The sequence below is a fragment of the Haliaeetus albicilla genome, chromosome 18, assembly GCF_947461875.1.
Source record: "Haliaeetus albicilla chromosome 18, bHalAlb1.1, whole genome shotgun sequence".
Taxonomy (NCBI): domain Eukaryota; kingdom Metazoa; phylum Chordata; class Aves; order Accipitriformes; family Accipitridae; genus Haliaeetus; species Haliaeetus albicilla.
The window spans coordinates 12,191,722-12,206,767 of NC_091500.1; positions in this window are offsets into that span (position 1 = coordinate 12,191,722).

A 15,046-nucleotide genomic window follows, 5' to 3' on the forward strand; every position below is an offset into this window, starting at 1 on the left:
ATTTTATGCTGAGATGAGTAAGAAAGAACCAAAAAGTGAAGGATTTTTGCATTTCAACCCAGGTTGAGACAGTTTGACCATGATGATGTGTATCCCATGCAGAAACTCAGGGAACAGCTCCCCACAGTCAGGATTGCTTTGGGTTTTATGGTTACCCTACTGTATTCTGAGCTCTGCTTTACTCCTTCTTTAAGGAAAATGAGCTGAAACAATCCTAAGAATCGCAAATGCCTGCTACAGATTAAAATTAAGACAAGATGAATGACAGGTATTTTCTGTCACTTCAGTGAACTGAATGAGTTTCATTGAGCATCAAGACAACAGTCACAAAGCCACAAGTCAGACACAAGGTCTAATTTAGCATAAACAGGGGACTCGATTTTGTCCCAGTTAAAATCTCTCTCCCACTCTTTTTCTCTTTTCCTCCCCATATTTGAGTTTATAGTGCCTTTTCCGTTTGACATGTCCCCTGCTCTTATTTTATGTCTTTCCCTTTTTTGGTAAACACAACAATTAAAAGCCTACAAATAGACAAAAATCAGGATGGGGAGGTGGAAGAGGAGGAACTTCTGCCAAGGTGTGCCAAGAAAAAGGAGCTTGCATGTATACGTATGTGTATAGATATATAGGGAGAAATATATTAAAAATACACATATTGAGCATATATATATACATAAACTGTTCTGCTCAGCAGTTTTTATTTTGGAATCAAGTGTTAATTAAATGCAGTCAAATTTAGAAGCAGAAGTTTCAACAAGTCACTTGTTTGCTGACTATAAACAATGCACGTTGCCAGCTAATTTATACGCCTAACCTATGGGTTTATCATAGAAAGTGTTGCTCAGACACCAAACGGGAGAAGATTTTGTGCATATCCAAGATGCCATTGCTGTAAATGACAGGTGAACACAGTCAGATTTCACCTCTGTATTCTTATATATAGGGATTCAGATGAGATTAGCAAGGGAAAAGTAATGCAAATTATAGCAATAGCTATATCTTTTCTTATATCTTACAGGTAAATGTTTAGAGCGACCAAGGCAGGATATTAGAGTATGTGGGCAACTGCTCTGGTTGCATGAAAAATCACTAGATCTTATAAGCTTATGCTTTTGTAAACTGTTACACGGACAAGAAAAAAAATTACAGGCTTTTCTATATTAATAGGTAATACGGGGCTAAGGCACATACTTGAAAACTGCCTTGCAGTTGTGCATCCTGTTTTATTACCATCATGCTCCCTGGTGCTATTTTAGTTTGTACCCACCTAGTTATGTCCCAAACATTGCCTAACTGCTGTTCAGGGGATGCCACCAAGGGCATAGGGGTGAGCAAAGGGCTTACCCATATGAGAGCAAGTTTTGCCATTAACACGCATCTTCAGAGCCAAAGAAGGGGCTGTGGCCCTGTTTGCTCTACTGGTATAGATGCAGCCGAAGGTTCAATTTCAAAAAATAGCCACCCATTTCTACCCACAGCCCCCAGGTTCCCAAAACGTACTCACACAAAGTGTGCCTCAGTTTTGGGCAAATCGGGAAGCTATGCAATGTCTCTCTCCACGATCCCTGTATGATCCATAGCCTATGTAAGTCAACAGAGGCTCATGGTATGGAGCTGTTCTTGGTTTAGCTCATTATTTTGGATAGCACTACGTTTCCACCCACAAGTATGAGAATCCTCAGTGTCCTGGTTTCAGCTGGGACAGAGTTAATTGTCTTCCTAGTAGCTGGTACAGTGCTATGTTTTTGTGTGACATTATCTTGCAAAGGCTGGCAAAAAACCAGGCAAAAATTACTGGAAATGGTAGAACGGTTCACAGTGTTGTTTTATAGCGGGGCCTTAAAAAGTACCATACAGAGGAAGGCATAGCTACAGGCTGGATACCAGGTTTGTTTTTCTATACCTTATGACTATTTGATGCTCTCTCACTAAAGAGCTAAGAAAGTCTAGTATTTCAGGTGGCACCTTCCCAGAAAGAAAATCCATGGGGAAAAAAAAAAAAGTATTTGCAATCTTTATTTTATTCTCTCTCTTGCAAATTTTAGGAATTCCCTTTTTGTCTGTCACTAATGTCAAAACATTGAAGGGTAGTGAGATACGAGGCTAACACCAATGAAATATGAATTAACACTTAAAAAATGATAAGGCATTTTTCTGCTTGACTGATAGTTTTGATTTTCATTTCAGTAATTTATTCTGCAGTATAAAGGCTAACATCTCAATCTTCATCTCTGAATGAATTACTGAATTCATTACGGAAGGGAGGAGAAGTACAGATGCATGGAACGAGCAAAAATTTTTCCATTAAAAAACCACACCCATGGAATAGAATATTTTTAGAGCTTCCATATGTGTCTGATTCAGGTTTTAAATTTCAAACAAGTTGTCCAGATAATCACTGTCATCCACGAGTATGGTAGATAAATGCTTTTTTTTGTGTACAGTTATTTAAGGACTGATGTACAAGGGTTTTTTCTATATTAGCATCTATTTCCACCAAGCTGTGAGTTTGGTAGGAGAAACAGACTTGTAACAATATGTAAAAAATCATATCAGATGGGAAAAATGCAGGCTGAAACTGAGTAAACATGGATAAATGTGTTTCAACAACACTAATCCCATAACAGTCAGCCTTCTTTACAATTAGGACAGAAGTCTAATCTTATATTATTGACAAGAAGCAGATTGTACTAGTATCCTTGTAGAGCACTTAGACGATAAAGCCTCATCTTGCAGCTTGTACCATGAAAAAAATATCTATATTTCCCCAAAGCTTTTAAAGTCGCTTCATCTCTTATTAAACAAGAGGTTTCCCAAGTATTAGCTGCTATGCCGCCCACTCACTGCGGAGGCGGCTGTTACCGTCCTGCTTTACAGAGGCGCAGACGAGGAGTCAGTCACCCGTATATAAAACATGGGGCCAGCAGCTGCACGTCTCACTAACTCCAGCAGATGCAGCAGGTGTTCAACACTTCTGAAAAATAGTCTTGAACACCTCGGTTTATGCTCAAGCTGGCAATAAAGGAAGGAAAGGATCCACCACATTTGTTATCCAGAGTCACATTAGCCACCCCACAATGCTCCTCTCCTTTTTAAGGCTTTCCCTCAATTTGGATAGATGTATTTTTTAAAAATAAGTAGACTTTGCAGCTTTTTTTCTGCTTGTGGAAGATGATTTAATCTGGGTCCAACCTCAACTGAAATAAATAAGACTCCTAGGTAAGCAAGCTGGTCAACAAATACATACTTTTTTTTTTCTTTCTTTCTTTCTTTCTTTTTTTTTTGAGGTCAATATGCCAAAGAATACAGATGAATAGCCAGCTACAATTCCCAGAGGGAAAGAAGGCAGTAAGAGAACCAGGACTGATCCTGAGTCCAGGCCTATGAAACAGAGCCTACAACCCTTACTATAATCAATGAAAACCACATGTAAATTGGATGTCTAATTGTTACTACCACCTTTGGCCAAACAAACTTGTGGCTAGCACAAGAGAAAACGTTGTTATTAATTTGTAGTAAGACCAGGAATAGGCAAGTTCTAGTGCTGTTAAAAAGTCCTGCCATAAACATTTAAAACCTTTCATGTTCTCAAGGGCACAACTCCAAAATGCCAAACTAAGAGCCTGCTCGTGGAGAAGAAACAGTCAAGTAAGTACCATTGATTTCACTGGGGCTTTGCATAGTGCCAAGCATCTCTCTGGCATTGCCCTGGCAGGATCAGGACCTATCTATTTGCTTTACATCCTCAAATGTAAGTATTTGATCCTCCAAATAGTAGCGGTCCCCATCGACTGACAAGTGACATCAGCTCCGCAATTCATTTAAAACATCTGATCTCCAAGCAACTGGCTTCCCAGATGAAAAGGCCTACGTGTGGAATTTACACCTACCCACCTTTTAAGTAGGGAGTTTATTACCTAGTGGTTTTCAGCTGATATTTAGGAATGCCTTTTTAATACCCCTGTTAACAGAAGTTGAAAGGAGGTTCAACTATGTGGTTGGTCTTTAATGTCTACTGGTTACTTCAGCCAGAAGGACAGGGCAAAGCTGGGGGAGGAAGGGGAGCCTAACAAGGTTTATTTTGCTTAGAAAATGAGAAGTAATAGATATTATCAAAATAATAGAAGCTCTTTCAGTAGAACTCCATTATTGGTTAGTGCGGCTTAATTATATCAACTTTCACATTTGGTTTCAAAAAAATTTGTCTGCTGTAATGAAGTGGATATACTCCAGTTTTTCATGGGAGAGGTGGAAGGTTACCTGTTAAAAAATATTTCAAAATCATCATCGATGCCTCCTTTTCTACCCAAAAGCATACATCCATTTTTAATAAATGATAAAGTACAATACAGTTTATCTCCAAGTGTTTCTTTTAGTCTCCCCATGAACAGCTCAATGATTGTCTTTGCCATGTCTGATAGTGGTTTCATAGGGCTTTTTAAAAGACTGGGATAGCACCTAAGGGTTTGTACTTTTGTTTTCCTGCTACTACAGTGGGCTTTCATGCCCCGTGCTCTAAATAGTTCATTTTGCAGCATGATGAATTTTCCAAAACTAGGTACCTCTTACAGGAAATTCCAATAGCCAGGAAAATAGCATTAAAATCTCAGTTGTGACTATTTCTAGTCGAGCTGCACGGCTGAAGCTGGGTGTTTGTGAAGGGAGCTATTTTTCAATTGCTGTGATTACATTTCAGCTCAGGCTGTTCCTTTTCATCCACTGAACCTCCTCATCAGTATTTGCTCATTTCTTCCTCCCCCATGTCCTAGCACTGATGTGCAGAATTGCTGCATGCTGCTTATAGAAACCATGTTTCATCTCAGTGCTAAATGAAGTTATGCTCTGGGCACAGCTTGCAGTTCAGTTTAATAATTATAAAATGGATCGATAGTCTGGGTAAGAGACAACGTACAAGTGTTAGATTACAAATTTTACTTAGCTCTTACATATTTCACATTCTGAAATAAAGCGCTGTGTGCCTGTTCAAGCCACCTTTCACAAGCACATGGTTAACCCATGGGTGAGGACCATTGATTTTAAACTGCAATCATGAATTTCTTGGCAAGTTGCTAAATGTTAATTTTAATCACATCCAGTCCTACAAAAAAACCAAGTCTGTCCTTCAGTCTACTGACGAACATGAATGGCATGTTGTTTGGGAGGTTTTTTTTTCATTTGCTCTGAATGCTTCCATGAATTTTGCAGAACAAATTAAACTCAGTGTTGCAACAGTCCCATGAATACATTTGAGTAAAACCGTTCCTTTTTTTTTTAATAGGTAACGTTGCAGGTACAGACGTTTTCAGATTGTACCGAAATGGGGGAAGTGGTTAATGCATGGGAGAGCAGAGCCGCCATTCGGAGGGGACCTGGACAGGCTGGAGAAAATGAGCCAGGAGCAGCCTCGGGAGGTGCAGGGAAAGCAAACGCGAACCCCTGCGCCGGGCGGGATAACCCCACGCAGCAGCGCAGGCTGCGGGTGACTGGCCGGGAGGCAGCTTCCCAGAAGACCTGGGGAACCTGGTGGGTTGGCAGAGTGGAGCAAATCCAGAGGAGGGTCACCAAACTGGCCAGGGCGCTGGTGAACAGGGTGCATGGGGAGAGGTCCAGGCAGCTGGGTCTGTCCAGCCTGGAGACGAGAAGGCTCAGGGGAGACCTTACCGCTGCCTGCAGCTACCTGATGGGAGAGTGAAAAGAAGAGCAACCAAACTCTGCAGAAGTTCACGGTGGAAGAAAGAGAGACAACGAACACATCAAGTTCTGAGTCTTACAAGCCTTCGACCTTTCAGTGATGCATTATAGGTTTCCTGCTGTACTTCTGGTGATAGAAGAAGACACTGATATTTTTCCTGCCTGGTGAGATTTTTGGGCAGTTGTATTTGGGTGACAAGGGCATGGTGCAGAGGTCAGTATTCTCCACCATGGAAGACCCTGCTCCCTTTTTTTGCCTCACGATCAGCTTTTATTTTCCACCTCTTCCCAATTTTTCTACCTCTAGCTTGTCCCACTATGACTAGTCATTATTTCTTTTCCTCTTTTCTCTATCTTTTCTTTTCCTCTTTTCTCTATCTTTTCTTTTCCTTTCTCTCTCGTTTTTTTTTTTAAGATTTCATCTATTTGATTTTCAGTCTCTTACTCATTCTTTATGGTGCTTCTGATACCAACAGCAGAACACGATGCTTTTTTTAGCATACCCTACCCACATACATCATACATCTCTGTTTATCTGCTCAGCTGCATGGATAAAGTTAATCTTAGAAGCAGGAAACATTTAATTATCCACTTGAAAAAGACTTTTCAGGAAGTCCAAAGCACAGGTTATCGAATAGTTACAGTAGTTATAGTTACAGTATATAGCTACAGATAAGGGCTCAGTTAAGGTTGTAAAGTTGCAAGAAGTCATTTACTTCTGGCTGCTGCTGTTTAGAAAACTCTTATATTATTTTCATTTCTATTTTGAAACACATGACAGAACAAAAAACCTAAAATCCTACCAGGAAAATGTATGTATGGGCCAGTAAGTCAAGCTTATAAATCTATTAGGTCAAACAAAGAGAAGGTAAACAAAGAGAATGTAAAGTGTAGAACTAGTGGGAAAAAGGGATTACTAATCAAACTCTTAGCTTGCCTTCACTCTGAGAGCCCATTTAACTGTATGCTGCTGGCCACCCCATCACTCTGATGAGACACAGACATCTGGTTTGCACCCTGCCTAAGTTCCTGCTTAGTTAATGGTAATTGGGATGTGTAAAATCGGTGCATGCATGAATAAGCAGGTAGATCTTACAACAGCAGGCATGCAGATCTTGAGGGCAGCTGGTCCTGGCTAAAATTCTGCTCTCTTAAGGTCCAGTTTGCTGCAAACCAGGGAGAACAGCAAAGCACTGTCTGGAGAGGCAGCACAATCACATGGATGGGAAATCAGGTCACAAATGTCCTGTTTTCAGCCCTGCCACTGACCTGCATGATCATAAAAAGACCCAGTCTTCCTCTCCTGCTCCCCCAAATCTCTCCCTACCTTAGATACAGACTGTGTCAGGGGAGGGATTACCTCTCTGCAGAGCTCTTCTATATGATGCCCACCAGAGTGGTCAACTTAAAGCTTGTGATGCTGTCCTATTACAAACTACTGTATAAAATGGAGACAGTATCAGGAAAAAAAATTAAATCATTCTCCAGGTAATATTGCTTTAAGCCAGTTGAGCCCCCAGAGAAGTGATTTTCTAAAGTAAATACTGGCAAATGGGTTGTAGTAAAAAAAAAAAAAAAAAAAAAGGGAATCTTCAATTTCCCTGACATTGACCTGCCCTGTCAGGCTGGGATGCCCATTCATCAGTCTCTTGCTCTTATCTGGTATCTGACATTCTGTGATGAGTTGAAAGCAAAGTAACACAGATGGATAGTGCTCTCTTTTGAAGAACAAAATGTACCAGGGAACTGAATTTTCAAGTACATTCAACGTGAAGTTAACTCTTAGATTGAAGGAGCATCTTTTAAAGGAGAGGGAGGAAAAAAAAAGAAAGAACTCAGTAGGGCTATTGGGGATTCCCTATTAATGTGCTTATAAAGTAAGCTAACATTTACATAGTCCCTGCTACTTTCAGTGTACTTCAGACAATGGCTAATCAATACTCATTACACAGCTTTAAAAAGGCTGAGTATTCTGGGGTGGTGAGCCGCATCCTCCCAAATACAACATACAGCCTGAAGCCAGTTATTTGGCCAGAAACCTCCATCCCTGGAGTTTTCCTGAGATCAGACAGGCTGTCCTCCTCCACGGAACCTAGCAAGCCATGTCTCCTTTCAGAGGAAAAGCTCAGTTTGGAGAAATATCATTTGCTCATGGCACAGGAAGGAATTTCATGCAGGTAATTTTTAATTAGTGAATGCAGTCTACCTTAGGCATCAAGTCTGAGATGAGAATGAAATGAACCACTGGCTCACAGACCTGGAATTAACCATTACGGTCCAGCAGAGAAATCAGCTGATTATATTAAATTTTAGACAATCATGAGGGATACAACAGTCCTGTTTCAAATATTCAGCTTTGTTCCTCCTGAATCCTGTTACTCCCTTCTTATTTTGAGGTCAAATGGTAAACATTAAGAACATCCTTCATATATCCTAGGTTATACACTTAATTTTACTCACATATGCTCACGGTGCCAGTAACACCCTGATTTTTTTTCCAAGACTTCCTCTTCTGGCCGGAGGAGAGAGAGTTAATTTATTTTTCTTTAATAACAAAGCACAAATTTAAATAAGATTTAAGAAATGGCTCCATGGCTGTCAGTCTTTTCTCAAGCTTGCTAGGTGCCAAAATTCGTGTTCTATGGTAAGAAGTTCCATTTCAACAACATATTCAAACCTATAGAAGCAGCCAATCTTTACGGCTCAGTGGGCTTTACATCAGACTCTGTATTCCTTTAAAATCTTCCATGAGCACTTTCTCTAGTTTAAAAGAAACTCTAATAAAAGAAGTTCAAATATATTTTGTCTGACGTTATAGAAAGGCCACTCAAATTCAGCAATAGAATATTTTCTGGACACAAATTGTATAATTATTTTTTCTAGTGTACGTTTTCAGGGTAACTTTTAGAGCTACTTTTGCTCCTGGATCTTCCACCTGGTAAAACGTGCATGTAGGTGTCTGGCCAGGGGCACAAGCACTGGAGGGAAAAGATCAAAGGCCTATAAATGTGTCAAACTTTCAAATGCAAATCACCTGCCATAACGCTGCTGAGAACAAATCCTTCATTATCACCATTCTGTGAAAGGCTTAAATTAGCCTGAATTGGCTGAAAAGAACAAGAAAAAGCAAGCCATTTATCTTCCTGTGAGTTTTATTACCTTTAGATTTATTTGGCTAATGGTTCAATAGTCCAGTAATCAGAATATCTGCATAACAAATTCTTCAAATGATCCATAAATAAAATATGTGATCACATAATGTTGCTATTAAACTGAGATCTGTGACAATAGGTTATTAAAAGAGTCCTTACAATAAGCCACTCTTCTTAATTGCCAACCTACGAACTACCGTGATTTATGTACTAAAAATTATCAACTGGCTTCTTAGCTTGAATTACATTTAGGGGAATTTATTAATGTGCACTTCTTAAACTGTGTGTGCTCCAGATATATGCCATACTCATCCTTATTTTAGGCTGTCATTATTCTGAAAACATAATTACTTTCTTAAATGGTACTATGTCTTGGGGTTTTTTTTGTAGATAGTTTCAGTATTGTAATAGAACATTTGATTGATCTAATTGACTAGAAGAGCAGGAGTTAAAAAAAAATTGCACTATACTTAATCTTTATTTATAAGGGCAGATGTTAGCACTCTCTTTTGTTAAATGAACAACTGCAGAGAGATTTGTTAAGTGAGCTTCATTGGGATCTTTGAAAGAGGATAAGCCTTGAGCAGAAAGCTCTCGGTCAGGCTGGACAAGGGGCTGTCTGGGGGGAGCTCAGCGAGCGTCTTCGGAAGGTGTCTTTGGCTGGGGCTGGTGCGACTCCCCAGGACATCTGTGTTGGTAACCGATACCTGCACCAGGGACACCTGGTACCTCACTGGCTTTTCTGGTGGTCAAAGTCTTGATATAGTCCCCCTCTGAAAGATCCCTTCCTCCACAATCGATCACCCACTTGGGTTACAGGCTGAATTACATGATCAGTTAAACACAATGTACAAGCGAGGGTCTTTTCCCCGGGGGCAAGTAACAAGTTTATATGAGTTCATACAAGAAGTCTATATGAGGTTATATAGATATCTACATGGATGTCACGTCACAACGACCCTACACCTTTGAAAGCCTTTCCCCATTCACTGTCATGTCAAAGCATTTCCAAGTCTTGGGCTTCTGTGGTGAAAGTGGACTGGCAGTTGGAAGACTTCTATGGTTTGTTGATAGTAATTTTTCCTGCATCTCTAATTCATGGCCTCGCAGCACAAAATATTTTGTTTTGTTTTTTTTAATAAGAAAGAAAAGAAGAAAAAAATCCCCAAACTTAATTTTCTGGTATTTTACAAAATAAATATGCTATCACTAAGAATTTGTTGCGAGATCAACGCCACTATTATTGGAAAAAATACAATTTTCTTGAACAAATTTTTCAGTTCTGTGTACAAATCCAAGCACCTACACAGCAATAAAGAGCCACATACCCATTTTACACAGTTATATTCTTCAGCTTATCAATTCAGGGAGAGGAATTCCTCTCTGTAAGACCTCCACGGTGGGCTACAGATAACAGATGAAGCAAAGGACTTTGCTTGTGGCTTTTAAAAAATAATTTATCAATTCTGCTAGACTGCTATACGGAAGACAATCAGCTATTACAGGATACCTTCCAGCCCACCGTCCAAACCACTAACACCAGAGACTGCAACAGGGATAGTACTGGATAAGGTTGTTGTTTTTTTTTTTAAATAGAATGAAACTTGGCCTTTGTAGCTGGAAAAAAACCAAACCAAACCAAAACGGAAAATGTCATTGTGAATCCTGCTTGCTTTCTACATTATATCTCAGAATGTCTTAACCATAGGATTATCATAGTGTTTTCTTATGGTATTGCCAAAAAGAATATTCATAAATCAGAATAACAGCATAACATATTCTATGACGTTTTATGATTAGTGTACTAACAACCATAACAGTTAGTAACTGAGAGTAATACTGGGGGAAAATATAAACATACCATCAACTGAAAACAGTATTTCTTTAGATATCACAAAGAAAAATCACGAGGCTACAATTTTTCCCTAATATCTATCTTGCAAATTCTAAGCAGTCTGCAAGCAGTAAGATTTGGGATTTTTAGAGAGGTAAACAAAGAAAAGTCCAGAAAACAGAGTGAAACCTTCTTTGATGATGGCATATCCGCAGACACCAGAACAAAAGTGTATTTGTGCTTGGAGATGCGTGGGCGCAATCCCGTCACCTTCACTTGGACTTGATGCTAAGAACACCTACAAATCCCACACTTCTTGTGCTGTTCAAAATAAATACACAGAGAATGCAAACCACTATCACCTGAAGCCATGCTGTAAAAGCTAGTATTTTCAGTTTAAAAAGGTAATAGAGAAGCAGAACTGGATGCTGGGCTGTACGTGCCTTACAAAAATTATGGTAGGAGCCAGACATGAGGAGGAGAGCAGTTTGGCACAGGTTTATACAAAGGCCGAGCTGCTGAACTGCATGCCTTGGTCTATCCCAGGAGGTTATTCCGAAACTTATACCACAAGTGCTTGGGAATTCAGGATTAATATATGCCTTATGCCATCCCACTGTAGTACCTCTTGCTCCTCTGCTGTATCTCTTAAACTTCTCCGTAATATCAGCAGCACCTTTCTCATGTCTTTGATAACCCCCGTGGCAAAACCAGCTTTACTTCCTCATGTCCCCCCATGCATCCTCCACCTTTTTTGATCTGCCTGATAGCCAAAAGACAGCCCATGTCGCAGCTTAGGGAAGCACGGGTGAGCTGACCGACCAGCTGGCTGCCATCAGAGCCACTGCTGATTTCTTTCCATCAGGAAGGCATGAAAAGTCTTTCTCTCATCCCTGAGCAATTGATCATCAAAAATTTATAGCCCTGAAACCATCAAATTTGGTTGAAATTGGCCACTTGTTAAAAAATATCAGTGAAGGACAAAGGAAAAGAAGTCACACAACACAGACAAAGCAACTTTCCGTAAGGCTCCATGCCCATAACTGAGTGGTGTGGCTCCTTTCCCAGAAACCCATCCAGACTGAGAAGGGCACTGAACCAGTTTTCTCCTTTTCCAACTGAAATTCTCTATTTATTATGAACTTTTATGAAAGAGACATCCCACATTCTTCTGATCTATCCAACAGAATAAGAGAGGCCTGATTAAGTCTACTAAGCAGTAGCTCTGGTTACCCCCTCTCAGTAAACCTTCAGATTTCTATAAACTCAGAAGAACGTAAGAGACTGGCAGCCTGTACTGCTAAGCAAGTTTTCTGGAGAGAAGTAAGATTTACCCACTGTCAAACCACAAAAACAATTTAGGTATAGAAAAATGCAATTAATAAGACTGTCCCAGTGCCATAGAGTCATCTATGAACTGCTAATTGCCCACTCCTTCAGAGGCATCTCCTGTGAAAGACGCTGTCCTTCCCAGCAGTGTCTTCCTAGGTCATACTGACGACATCAGCCCTGTAACTAATTACAAGAAAATAGACCACTGCCCCTATTTCTAACTGGCAGATCTTATTTGGTAAAGAGACCATTCAACAACTACAAAAGCTAGCAACACGTTAATCTGGATAAGACATCTTATAAAGCCCCCGTACAGTAGGTGTGCACGGGCTGTAACTCCGGGAGCCCTCTGTTCCATTAAACTCCAGGCTTTGGGGGAGCTGAGCCTGAGCACAGGGCTCTCTTCCACCCAGCTGCAGATCAAGCAGCAAGTTTAGCTCACCAGTGCAAAAGATTCAAAGAAAATGTCTACAACACATCGCAGTCGGCTGAGCGATAGAGAGGCTTAAAGGCTAAAGCTGCTCTGAGACCTGGCATTCATGTGGGACTGGAAGACAGCCTGAACTCGACCTGAAATGAGGCCACAGATCTCATGTTTCTGCAGCAGATAAAACTTGGACAGTTTCTAGGGTTTGGGCCATCTTGTCTGTCTGTTATTTGTCATGTGGTGTCACTGCCAGGGCAGCACTGGGATGTTGGGATGGAGGAAGAAGACAGCACACAAGGGTTCATCCAGTAAGTTTGCCCCACAAATTTATCCAAAGCAGACCATGCTCACAGTTCCTCCCACTGCTGGCCCATAGCTGGCCACAGATCCAACCTTTGTCAGGAATGTTTGGCAGGACAATTAACCTGGCTGTGAGCTTGGCTGGGGAGGTGCTCTAGCAGAGCAAATTGCATCTTAAAATAAGATACTAAAATGACATAGATGCTAACGTACAGCTACTTCTACACTATCTGGGCACTAAAAATATCCCTGGTTAGCTTCTTTCCTTAATTGTATTTCAGTCAGACAGCTAATTCACTTTAAATATCCATTAGGTAGAATTTTGGTATGCGTAGCTGTTTTCATGGAGCAGTATTTTCAAAGGCATGTCCCTTTTTCCAGCTGTGCTCAGTCTTTGAAGTGACAAAATCTCTCCAACTCAGTCAAGGGAAATTGGGGTGGGGGGTGGAGACAAGGATTGGGTTTAAAGAACTTTTAAAGTTTGATATGCGATTAATGTTATTAAATTAAATTAAGTTCAGTACTGATAGTAGCTATGATGCAGGATACAGGAGCAAGAGAACTGTGCAGAGTGGTTGTGTCACCCATCATAATTTTGTTTTCTTGAAACAGTTAAAGTGTTTTGTTTCCTGAAGGCAAAAGCGCTAAATCTAGCGCCGAGTTTACTGTTTTGTCAGTAGCACTTGGGTTTATAACAACTCTCAATAATATTCTAACCACAGTTTCCTTTTATCTGCTGATATAATATGGCAGGGTTTGGCACCTTTTTAGACATGAAAAGACCATCTTGTCTCAAGTAACAGCTGCCATTAGTCTCTTTCACCACTATATTTCCAAGCATTTTTCTTGACATAAGAGCACAGAGCCAAGCCTGTGCAAATCCTCAAAGTCAAATAATCCCCTTCACAAATTGGGAAATTTTTCTGTAAACTAGAAAAAGATTTATCAAGTTCACCAATTCTATCAATAAAGTAGAAATTGGTAAATGCAATGAAAATTAATTTTTCCTTCTGGTAAACATGTTCATACATGTTGGTAAGTATCTCAGTAATGCCTTCAAATGAAAAAACTAAGAGTATGTGTAGCTTGATAGTGGGACATATAGACATTGAGGGGTGGTTGTGGTTTTTTTTTTTTTTTTAACATTGTATTTTTTGTAGCTCTCTATGTATATATTCCATGTAAACAGTATTTATTTTCCTTTCTGGTTGATTCCCCATGATGCTGAAATAGTGAGTTACAATCACAAGGAAAGTCAAAGAAATGTTTCCCTTTGTTAAGCTACACTAAATAAATTTGCTGCATCTAAGTAGATGTTTAATACCATTTATAAGTGGAAATAATGATATTTATACTGCGAATACAGAATCTATGGATCTGCTCTATATTTCTGCAGGAATCATTCAAGCTAGAGGGATGTCGACATCAGGAGTGATAGACCAGGTAAAGTACTCGGGCTGGCACAGTAGTTTTGCAGAAAAACTTTCAGAAAAGTACCTGAAGAACAAAGCATCCTTTACTTGCCCCACCTCCATAGCAGATATATTTTTGCAGATATATTTTTATTACTTTAGATGAAGCACCCTGATAGAACCTGTTTAGGCTGACCAGGACAGATGATAAATGAAAATATATTCAGGGTCATCAGGCTGACGCATCACATTCATTTATACTTGCAGCCAGTTTAACATAATCTTGTAGGAATACTTCCTGCAGAAGAAAGTTATCTGTTACACCCACTCAATTTAAACATCATCTTCACAAGTGTGAGCGGTTGCAAAGCAGTCAGCTCTGGCACAGTAAAAACAGTTCCAAAGAAGAAAAAATCATCCCTAATCCTTAGACTGAGTAAATTACAGAAAGATGAGAAATCAAAACACTTTAAAAACTGTAATTTTCCTTCTGTAACGAATCACAAGTTTAATTCGAGCAACAGTCACTCCCAATGATAAATGTTCTTATGTTTATTTGCTGCAATGAGCAGCTACAGCCTAAATGAGAGAGGGCATCCTACACAGTTTTCTTCACATCTATTGCTGCTTGTAAAGTAGTGGCAGAAAACTCGCACAAAACTGAGATGCATTGCAAATGAAAAAATTGAAATTTTTCTGCTTTTCATGCTTGAACTGTACTTATGAAACCAGATTAATTTGTAGCGATTATCAGCAACATAGTCTCTTTTTTTTCCTCTGCAGTTCTTAATATTTTCTATCTTATTCTGGTTTCCATCATCTGCAAAACATAAACTTGTCATAATTCTGGCACTGTATTTTCAGCGAGTCATACATTAAAGCAGTCATCTCAGGCAGA